The sequence below is a fragment of the Echinops telfairi genome, unplaced genomic scaffold (genome assembly GCF_000313985.2).
Source record: "Echinops telfairi isolate 266 unplaced genomic scaffold, ASM31398v2 ScPeMD7_23;HRSCAF=83, whole genome shotgun sequence".
Lineage (NCBI taxonomy): Eukaryota > Metazoa > Chordata > Mammalia > Afrosoricida > Tenrecidae > Echinops > Echinops telfairi.
This window is the reverse complement of record NW_022103920.1, coordinates 7027858-7039634: the sequence shown is the minus strand read 5'-3', so window position 1 is coordinate 7039634 and position 11777 is coordinate 7027858. Positions and strand designations below refer to the sequence as shown.

At 44.8% G+C, this 11777-nt stretch overlaps 1 protein-coding gene across 7 annotated transcripts in view; it reads left to right on the top strand.

Moving 5' to 3' along the window:
* LOC101657258 (putative RNA-binding protein Luc7-like 2) overlaps window positions 1-11777 on the top strand; it is a 58789-nt gene that overhangs the window by 18005 nt on the left and 29007 nt on the right. The window contains exon 2 of one of the 7 annotated variants that reach the window (XM_045288993.1): window positions 2997-3144. The exons of the other annotated variants lie outside the window; for them this stretch is intronic. The gene's annotated coding sequence lies outside the window, so the exon portion shown is untranslated. The remainder of the gene's footprint in view (window positions 1-2996; window positions 3145-11777) is intronic. 7 annotated transcript variants of the gene reach the window in all.

Here is an 11777-nt window from a genome sequence, read left to right as displayed (position 1 = left end):
TTTCTGCTGTGCTGCAATGCATGTGACATCTGTGAAATCTTTACCGTCTGTAGTCTGTGTCGTGAGGCTCTGGGTTCTCAATTGTATCCATTCTAATAGTTTGTCATTTTATCTAATTTCTAATTTCAGATAATTTTAGAAACATAAATAGGATATTGATGAACGAATAAGATGGCAGGATTTAGTCCATTAAAATTTTTTTTTTCACGTTAATTTTTTTAATACTGCACCACCCAACCATTAAGAGGAGACTGATGATTTCTTATTTTGGTCAAGCGCTGATGTTACTCAGACTTGGCAGGAATAGTGGAAGCAGGCATTGCACACAGTTCTCCACACAGTTCTGTGAGACCTGTTTTCCACAGGGTACAGATGTTAAATTAGCTCTAATGATATTACATGGTTTATTCAGAACCATACAGTTTTGGTGAGTTTAAGTAAAACCGGGACCAAACTCCAATTTTCTGATCTTTCATCTTTGCCCAGTGCTTTAACTCTGCAGAGATTATTGAGTTCTTGTTAGATGGAAAGGGTAAGTGGTTGGTCTTGGACTTTTCTTTCTTGTAAAGTTCTTGCTGATGAAATGTAGAATATACTGTGCATCTTATAATTGGTTTTAGCAAAACTTCAATCACATTTGGTAGCATTTTCCTGAATGGTTCAGGAAAAAAACGGATGAAGTTTAAAATTGGTGGTGCCTTTGAGTTGGTGACAAATTGTTAGGCACTCTTGTAGGAGACTGGTGAAATGTCTCCCTTTGGTCACCTGGTGAGACAAGGCCTTGTCACAGTGAGAGGTGGGCTCCAGGTGTTCTGGCCTCTTGGTGAGGTTAAGCAGCAGTCCGAGGGCTGATTGCAGGATTGAGTGGGACCCCAAGATCGTCCTCGCCTGGTGCCCTGGAGAACTTGAAAAAACTTCTGTGATGACCCTTAAAAGTGTCAAGAACAGCTAGTAGTAAGGCCATGGCTTCTTTATTTACACAAATGCCTGCTGAAGCAGTGCTTTCCTCAGCCAGCGTCTCTTCCCCGTCCTTGCCTTTGGGTTCATGAGGCCTGCTTCCTTCTCCTTGTTACACAGAGAAAGGAAAGACTCAACTGACTGTAGCTGGTGGGTTTCCAGTGCTTTCTCTTGGTTGTTTAGAGGCCGGACTTCCTCTGTCCCCCTGACCTAGTTCCTTAGCTCTCTCACTTTCAGCAGAATAAGACTCAAACAATATTTCAGATTATTTAACAAAATATATTCCATGACTTTTATCTCCAAGGGCTGCCAGGCATTTGGAGATGGAGAATGTGTTCTAAAAATGTGCTCATAATTAGCAATTAGTATGATACTTTGTGTAGTTCAGTTTGATGAAGATGTCCCTATAACATTTTAGCCTTTCTTAGCTTGATAAAACCCAATTCTTGAACTAATAAATTAATCAGAGGCAGTAAAATGTAGTACAGAGAACCCAAATAATTGCTTGCAACCATAGCTGATGGTTTTTATAAGAAACCTGAGTATTGCTTACTAGCTTAGGAAGTGACTATTCATTAGAGGCCTGGGTTCTTTTCCAATCATCTGGAATGCTGTCTTACATAATAGCTCCACTTTAAAAAAATGTTTTATTTTATTTATTTATTTTTAATAGCTCCACTTTTGATCCACTTTGGCACACTGGTTTCTTCCGGATGGACACACCATGCAGCTGGGGGAGGTGTCTCCTTTCAGATGCATGCAAAACACAAACCTATGTCGATTTTTTTTTTTCTCCCAAGAACTATTTCTGATGCATATCTTTCCCAGGAGTGGAGAAGGTATTGAAGGGCTATGAAAAAAATCTTTCAACCTACTTCCTAATGATGTGTGGGAGAAAGAGCAGTAGCTCACAGAAGGTATTTTCCTTAGTTACTTCATGCTACTATGACAGGAACACCATGTTTTTAGCAAACACCAGTTCGTTTCTCCTACTGAGGCCTCGTATCAGCTCTGGGGGGATTCCTATCTCCTCCCAGTGTCTGCTTCCTGCTTCCCTGGAGATCTCCACATGTCTTGACATCTCTGAAGGGCTTTAAAAGATTCATTGAAAAATGGAATTTAAAAGATAATGGCCTTTTACATGACCTCCTTGAAACCTCCCATTCAGTGTATTTGTTTAATCTCTGTTAACCTGACAGACCTTCCCAGCAGGGCGATACAATGCGTTTTTTCCCCCCCGGGGGGTGGGGGGCATTCATTCCTAGCAGAATTCCATCCAAGTCAGGGATGGCCACTGCAGCCCGAAGTTCAGGTCTGCTGACATGGCAGTGCACCCTTGCTCTGCCTGTCCTTAACAGAAGGACCACTCCCAGCTTCTCCCATGCTCTGACCAGTGCCTCCCTGCTGTTGGGAGAGACAATGTAGGCTAGCAGGCGTTATTTAAATACCACACAGGAATCTCAGGGTTTTGAAAGTAAAGGCTATGTTGGGGGTGGGGGGGTGTTCATTCCTTTTTGATCAGCACAGTGCTTGCTGGTGGTGAGCTTCTGGTTGGTTCCTTAGAGGCACCTCATAGATTAGGGGTGGGGAGCTAGGTCAGTTGAAATCTCTAAGATTTCAACTACAATTGTATGTATTTCAAAGGAAGGAATTGTCCATGAAATTTAGTTTTGAAAAGTGCCCCTGCTGCTTAAGGGAATTTGGGGGGGGGAAACCCAAGTCTTGAGAACTGACATGCCTTCTGTGGTCTTTGCAAACCCCTCAGGAGTTCCTTTTCTGTGCGTGTTACATGTCTGTGTGTGACTGCTGTGTGCGCATCATCTGAAATACTAAGGTCATTAGGAACAAGGCCAGGGATTTCTCAAAGTCCTTATTAAAAGATGATCTGCTGTTTTGAAAGGATTGCTTGGGAGTATTGGCTGCTCAAACATTCTGACTGGCTTGATTTTATGGGGCCCTGAGTTGGTTCTGGGTTTTATCCAAGTGTAATTTTTTACTAATCGAAACTCTCTTTATTGCTCCTCTAACTTTCTGTTAAGGCGTGGCCTAAAATCAGTTAATTGGGTACACTCAATCCTGAATGTTTGCTAGTACATACGCAAAGAGCCCGTGAACTTACGGAGAAGCAGACTAAGTGAGGAGACAGACGTAGACCTGCAGAAAGTGCCCGTCACCAGCCGCTGCCATGTAAGTGTCGTGAAGGCTGGGACTGGGTTCTTTTCCGAGCTCTAGCCCTGCACCCTCACCGTGCCTCTCCTGTGTTGACTTGACTCACCAAGCTACCCCCAAGTAGAACCCTGCACAGATCTCGTTCCCAGCAGAGGTCTAGAGAAGAATTCCTAGTGGTAGCAGTGCTGCTGGCTTTTCACAGATGAGCCACCAGAGAGCATTCTGGTTTCATTGAGCTGCTTGACAGATAGGACAGCAGCTGGTTACTCAGACAGGCACAAAGCTAGATGGAGGTCTTTCTTGGCGTGGAAATAACCTCTTTTCCAGAAACGGACTTGGGGAGCAACTTTGGTATTTAATCAGTTGCTTCATTTCCCACAGTATTGGTGTGATTTTTTTTTTCTTTCTACTTTGTACTAAATATGACAGCAAGTTTTTAGAGCTTCCCAGTTAACAAAATACCATTCCCCCTCCCATGTGACTTTAAAGTTTATAATTGTCCTTATACAATACAGATTTACTATGTGTTTTGTTTATCTCAGTGTACTCAGAACGCAGGCATTCCTTTAGCAAATGTCTCTAGAGACTTTCAAAACTAAAAACCACAGTGTAAGCACAAGGTTACTGACAACCTTGAAAACCAAGCCTCTGCGTGTTGTTTGGAGCAAACAGGCATGAGTATGCTGAGCTGCTCAGAGTGGATGGCTCAGTGTGGTGGCAGGGAGTTAGATTTGGCCCTTGCCACGAGCTTTGCCGGAACACCAAAGGGTTGGCTCAGAGTATGCAAATGTGAGATGCTGCAGGTTGCCTTGCTAATAATGTAAATCAGGCGCTTGAGGGTGGGACCAGGCAAAACTGCCAGTATATGGAACCCAAATGAGGGGCTGGATCAGTTTTGTTGGAAACGAGCCATCTCAGAGGCAGGAACCAGTGGATCTCCAGAACACCAAGAAAGGTGAGCCAAGAGTGGAACTTGTCCTTTGGGCCTGAGATTATTCCCATGCTGAGAACCTCCTTGATCAGAACCCAGAATTGTCACCTCTTAATAAAGTGGGGGAGGGAGTGAGAAGTGGAGGCAGCAGAAGTAGGAGACTGCCAGGATATCAGGAGGAGACAGTGCCCACAGATTAAGGAAGCCAAGCCCCTGCAGCATGTGGTGGACCTGGGTGTGCCAGCCCACAGAGCTAGAGCTGAACTTTAAAAGAGGGCCTTGAGAGTGGAGTGTCTTTGGGCACTTGGACTGAGTAGGGACTGTAGCACAGGTGTCAGGCTTACGTGGGGAGCTGTATCCTGAGTTGTTTCTGACCCTGAAATGTATGTAACCTGTTACTTCCTGACAAACTGTAATGTATTGTCTACTTTCTGTGTAATCATTCCAAGGAGTTGGTCACATCCAGCAGAAAACTAGAGGGTGCCATGGTGGTGGTGGGGGGGAGGGTCAATTAGTGTCGGATTTGGTGAGGGGTCAAGGGCATGTCTAACTTTTGCCTCAAGGGAATCGACCTTGGGCTGCTAATGCTGCTGGTGGCCGCCCTTGTGAAGTTAGCTGAGGAGGGCAGACAATTTTGCTACCATGCCTTGTCTACACAGGTTTTCTGGGGACAACCCTTTTCTGTAGTTCTGGATAAGCTTAACCAACACTCATTTAAAAAAATTGTTACATTTAGTTTTAAAACTCAAGTACAAAATAAGTACATAGACATTCTTTTTTATATACTTCATATATTCCAGGCTGCTAGGTTTTTTGTTGTTGTTTTTTAATCATTTTATCAGGGGAACATACAACTTGTCACAATCCATACATACATCAATTGTGTAAAGCACATTTGTACATTCATTGCCCTCATTCTCAAAACATTAGCTCTCCACATAAGCCCCTGGCATCCGCTCCTAATTTTTTCTCTCCTTCCCCCCTGCCCCTTCCCTCATGAACCCTTGATTGGTAATTTATAAATTACCTGGGTGTGCCAGCCCACAGAGCTAGAGCTGAACGCCTTAATTCTTTTATCACCACGTCTTTATATTTAAAAGATTTTGAAGCATATCTCATACCTTGGTCCTTTGAATTGAATTCACAGCCTCTTGAAGATATGAATAGAACGGAGCAGACTGCTTACTCTAACTGGGCGGGAAGATGTGATCACCTGAAGCAACTGGTTTGCTGGTCTGCTGCCTCAGGGTTGTCAATACTTCCTGGAGCCTGGTTTTGTGTAGTGAGTCTGTCTCCATACATGCTGTTGACTAAGAGCTGGGAATTGCTCGGCTCTCAACCTGTAGGTCGCAACCCTTTCACAGGGGTTACCCGATTCATAACAGTAGCAAAATTACAGTTATGACGTAGCAACAGAAGTAATTTTATGGTTGGGGGTCACCACAACATGAGGAACCTTTATTAAAGGGTCACGGCGTCAGAAAAATGTTGAGAACCACTGTTCTAGAGAAAGGAAGGGTTCTGTTAACCTGCTAGTGTGCTGTCTGTGAGGCTGCCCTGCCTATTGTCTAACACAGCCGGGGTGGGGAGTGTACAGGGGTGGTGGTATAGACACATCATGTGGAGCATTCAACTCTTAGAATAATAAATGAAGCCCTGAAACCAGCAAGGTGATTACTATTATTTAAGTGATGAACCACAAAGCACTAGCACATACTATTCTAGGTGCATGAGTTTTCAAAGGGATGTGTTCTTTCATGATGTGGCGGGACCAAATCCTTTCTAATGGGATGGCTCTTACTAGGGGGAGTGATTATATAAAGGACTGATCTCTGTAGAGTTAACACATTGTGAGTATATGGCACTCGTAAACTTTTTTGGTCTGCATGGACTATAGGAAAATGTCAATATATTTGGATACTTTATAAAATTCCAAATTCAGGCAGGTTTTTTTTGCCTTTCCCCCCTTTATTGTATTTACTGTAATAGTGTTTCGAGTGCTGAGATTTTCAGTAGGTTGGAATTCAGTGGAAGGGAAAACTGAGGAAGGGGAAGAGAGCAGGCAGGCTACAGGGAGCAGCCCAGGAGAGCAGTGTTTGCTGTTACACCACATCGAATAAAAGACTGATTGTTTAGCTGTTTGTTTTCTTTGAAACTAATTTCAAATGTGAATCTAACTGCAAAATTCTCCTGAAAGAAGTTTATTTTTCCCACGTGTCCCAGAGGGGCGCTAGAGTAGTACAGTGATCCAAGCCACCCAAGCAGAGGCTGTCTGCTCTTGTGAATGTTGACAGAAGCCCTGTGGAGGGAGCAGTTCTATGTCCTGTAGGGGTGCTGTGGGTCTGGGTGCACAAGAGCTGGCAGTGGGTGGTGGGTATCCCAGGGTGAAGCTGGTGCAAAGATCAGCATTCATTAGTCTGTTTATTGAGGTCCCAGGGGTGCGAACATTACCCCACATGGCAGCTCCTTGAGAGATTGGAGGTTCACGTCCACCCGGGTGCCATGGAAGAAAGCTGGTCTACTTCTGAAAAGTCAGCCATTGAAAACTACACGAGTGGTCTCCACAAGTCAGAGTTGGCTCCCTAGTGACTGGCTTTGAAGTAGAGACAGGTCACTGGGTGGAATGGGGCTGGGTGGGTGGGGTGACTGTGACAGTACAGTGTATATGACCCTATTGTGGGGATTGGTCAGTTTTGCTGTCCTCCTGGGCTTAATATGAAGCATTCCCTGTGTAGAAAAGGAAGCCTCATGACTCTCCAGAAAGAAGAGCCAGGAGTGGATGTGAGAGCCCTTTGCTGAACTACCTCGATCCAGGAGAGAACTGTGTTAGTGAAGACAGTAGAACCATGAAGTCAGTACAAGGCAAACAGTGGCCTTACAGGACCACTGAGCAAGAGAACCGAATGTCTTTAGGCAAGAACTTTGCTGGCTTTGTGGGCTGCCTCCAGGCATTTGTTGGAGAACTGGGTTTGCTGACCTAGCAGCTGAGACTGAGGGCCTTTGGGCTGAATCTTCCCAGCAGAGCGGGCTCCCTCTGGACATTTAGTGTCAGAGCTGTGAAAGCGTTGTAAAATGTGTGAGTGAGGAGGATGGGGCCAAGGGCCAGACTGGCCACAACTAAGGAGGCTGTTCTAAAAGAATTGTGTGCTGGTCGTTTTAGACCCTGAATTGTAACCTGTACGATCTGTGTGATCCCTGTCGGGGACCATTGAAGCCAGAGAAGCAGTGAGTTGGTGAAGTGTGGAGGCTGGTGGTATGTCTAACTTCTACCTCGGAGGACCCATCCTGGGCAGTTGATGTGGTCATGGGGTGTGGTTCTCTCCTTGCAGTCGGGAGGTCAGACACTGCCCTTGCTCCATATTACAGGGCCCAAAACTATCTGGCCCAGGCATGGGAAACTCTTGATAAAGTGACATTTGAAGAGGTCCTCTTGATAAGAAGCCAGCCAATGCTGAGTGACAGTGCATATGCCTGGTGTTCACATGGGCTCCTGCACAAAACCTCCAGAGACCTTTAGTGTGTGGGGTCAGAAACCTGTAGTGTTTTCTGCCCCTGCCACCACCATATCTGCCTGGACAGCTTTCTTATGGCCTAAGTGTGCTACCTACAGAGTCCATAGCGGGAAGCTTGTGAACCCTAGGTAGCACCTGGTCTCTACACTTCTCTCTTATTGGTGCATCCTCTTCCAGTAAGGGGATTGTCTTGGTGGACAAGGACTCCTGTTTTAATAATACTTGTGTCCTTGGCATGTCTAGGGTCAGAAGTTGGCCAAGTATTTCTTAATACAGTCTTTCAAAAAAAAGAAAACTAAGACAAGGAAGAAGAATCTCTCCTAATTTTTCCCTCTTCAGGTCCTAGTGGACTTGGGGTTGGCAGAGAGGAAATGGGTTGGGGTGGAGATCAGAGGCAGACTGGTAGGCTTCCTTTCTGCACATGGTATGTGGCACCCTCACCAGCCAACACCCATTTTGAGGACTTGCTAATTAGAGGGCCAGGATTGAAACTGGCAAAGAAAAAACTTAATCTTGATTAAAAAAACAATGACCTACCTTGGCATGTTACACGTTGCTTCTTGAGCTGAGTGTCAAAGCCAGCATTGAACATTGAGGGGCAGAACTTGGAAAGGTCCAGAGATTAGGAGCCAAGGGCACTGTCGTGAAGGGAGAGTGCACCTGCAAAGTCCATCTCCCCTCTCCTGCTGAGGGTATTCTGCCCTGGTCGTCAGTGGTTTCAGCAATAGATTGACAGGGAGCTGCTCAAGATTCAGGCTGGATTCAGAAGAGTGGAACAAGGGATATCATTGCTGGTGTCAGGTGGATCTTGGCTCAAAGCAGAGGAGACCAGAAAGATGTTTATTTGTGTTTTATTGACTATGCCAAGGCATTTGACTGTGGATCCTAACAAACTATAGTCCTGAGAAAAATGGGAATTCCAGAACAGATCATTGTGCTTTTTCGGAACTATACAGGGATCAAGAGGCACAGAACAGCGGCATATTGTCTGTTTTGAAATCAGGAAAGGTGTGTCAGGGTTGTATCCTCTCACCGTACTTGGCCAATCTGTATGCTGAGCAAATCATCAGAGAAGCTGGGTTATATAAAGAATGTGGCATCAGGATTGGAGCAAAGCTTATTAACAACCTGTGATGGGCATATGAGATAACCTTGCTTGCTGAAAGTGAAGAGGACTTGAAGCACCTGTTGATGAGGATCAAGGATTACAGCCTTCAGGACTCTCACTCTCTCACTGCCTCACTGTCTCACTGTCTTACTCTCTCACTGCCTCACTCTCTGCCTCACTCACTGTCTCACTCATTCATTCACTGTCTCACACACTCACTGACTCAGTCTCATTCACTGACTCTCACTGTCTCATTTACGCCATGTCACACTCACTGCCGCGCACACACTCTCTCACTGCCTCACTCACTGCCTTACTCTCTCACTGTTTCACTCTCACTCTCTCACACATTCATACTCTCATTGTCTCACTGCCTCTCTGTGACTCACTCACTCACTGTCTCACTCTCACTCTCTCACTGCCTCACTCTCACTGCCTCAATCACTCACCGTCTCACACTATCACTCACTCACTACCTCACTCTCTCACTGTCTCACACTGTCACTCACTCACTCACTCATTCACTGCCTCACTCACTCACTCACTCACTCACGGCCTCATTCAGTGAGTCACTCTCACTCCCTCTCTCACTGCCTCACTCTGCCTCTCTCACTCTTTCTCACTCACTCACTCACTCACTCTCTCACTGTCTCATTCACTCACTGCCTCTCTCACTGCCTCACTCTCACTGCCTCACTCACTGTTTCACTCACTGCCTCACACTCTCTCACTGCCTCTCTCACTCACTGTATCACTGTCTCAATCACTGCCTCACTCACTCACTGCTGCACACACATTCTCTCACTGCCTCACTCAGTGCCTCACTCTCTCTCACACTCACTGCCTCACTCACTCTCTCACTCAGTCACTGACTCACTCTGCGCGCCTCTCTCTCTCTCTCTCTCTCACACTCTCTCTCTCACTCTCACTTACCCTCTCACTGTCTCACTGCCTCAGTCAGTGACTCACTCTCACTGCCTAGAAAGAAGAAGAAAAAAGGATTACAGCCTTCAGAATGGGTTGCAACTCAATGTAAAGAACAAAATCTTCCTAACTGGGCCAATGGATAACATCATAGTAAGTGAAGAAATGATTGAAGTTGTCAAGGATTTTGTCTTGGATCCAGTCAAAAAGCAGCTGTCAAGAGATCAAAACATGCATTGTATTGGGTAAATCTGGTGCATAAAAATTCTTTAGGGTGTTGCTTTGAGGACTACTGGTGCACCTGACCCCAAGCCATGGTATGTTTAATCACCTTATGCATGTGAAAGTTGGTCACTGAATAAGGAAGACTAAAGAATATTGATGCATTTAAATTGTGGTGCTAGCAAAGAGTATTGAAAGTACCATGGACAACCAAAAGAACAGATCTGTCTTGGAAGAAGTATGGCCATAGTCCTTGTAGGCAAGGCTGGAAAGACTTTGTCTTAGATACTTTGGGCATATCATCAGAAAAGATGGGTCCCTGGTGAATGACATCAACGTGTGGTAAAGTCGACAGAGAATAGGAGGAAGGCCCTTGAGATGGATTGACACAGTGGGTGCAACATTGGGCAGGATGGAGCAGGACCGGGCACTGTTTAATTCACGTGTGCATGTGTCGTAACCGACTGGATTAGCTATAAGAATACCACCTGATCTCTGTTCCCTGGTGCCTTTCTTACTTTCTCCCTTATTGTCACTTGTAGCGTTTTGGTGTTTTTTGCCCCTTTCTTTGAGATGCTTGAAGTATCACACAGCATAACAAGACGAGAATATTTTTACACAACTCAGTAATAGAGTCATTTGGATAATGAGATGGGTTGTACAACTTGAACGGTGTAATCAGTGTTACTGGATCACACATGTAGAAATGATCAAATTGCCATGTTTTGCAGTATACACGAATGAACGGAAGCTAGATTCGCATCCAAGGTACAATTGGTCTCTTCTCCTGGAGCCACAGAGGGTGGAGGGTAGTTCAGGATCAGACAAGGCTGTGGAATGTATTTGCCTTCATGAACAACTGTCTCTTGCTGTGGGATCAGAACTGCCCAACCTTGTTAATCTCTGTAGCAGAATCCCAATCCAAAAGAGGATGGGGCAATTGGAACGCATCTTAAAACTAGAATGAAATCCACAGAGGCTGGAAGATACTCCTTTGAACCCCAATTTGTTGCCCTGAGATAGTTTTTAAACTGCAACTCTTCTCTGTAGTCAGCAAAACCATAGTTTAGCTTAATTATGAAGTAAGTCTGCAGTGAGCATTGTGCTCTCTTTTAAAAGACTTCCATTCTGTCCAGATTGACAACGCAGACTTGCATGGTTAGATTAGAAGTTTAGCGGGCAGAGTGAGTTGTCTTACTAGTGGTGGGGTCATTTGAAAGAGAGGGTAGTGAAACTGCTTACACAGTTTGACTTGCCAGTGCCACTGTATTGTACATGTCAAAATCATTTGAGTGGACCTTTGTTTTGCTGTGTGTATTCAGAGGGAGGGGCCGGGGGAGTGTATGTATATAAAATTTTAGAAATGTTACATTTAAGTGCTCTGGTACAAATGTTGATTTCTGTGTTGTTAAATAAAACTGCCCATGAATGTGGCTTATTTAAAATTGTGATGAATGTTCTTAAGACAGCCTATTTCATTTCCCAGTGTTCGTCCTCCACCTTCTCCCTCATTAACTTCACTCTGAGTGGACACTGAAAAACCCTAACCCACTGTCATCAAGTATTCTAACACACTGTAACCCTAGATAGGGTTTCCAGGGCTGTAAATCTTCATGGGAGCAGACAACTTAATCTTTCTACTCTAGAGTGGCTGGTGGATTTGAACCACTGACCTTATAGGTAACACTTAGCAAGCAACACTACCAGAACTCCTGGGGGGACACTAGTCTTTAAAACCCCATTCAGTGATGGGGAAATAAAATAGATCTATGTGCATATATTTATAGGTTTAGTATTTAAGGCAGCAGATGGACATTGGATACAAAAACACTTGATTCTATTAAATTGGCATTCCATGATGCACACCTTCCTGACATAGTCACTGAACACAAATGTGGTGAAGAAAACTGATGGTGCTTGCCTATCAAAAGATACAGCGTCTGGGGTCTTAAAA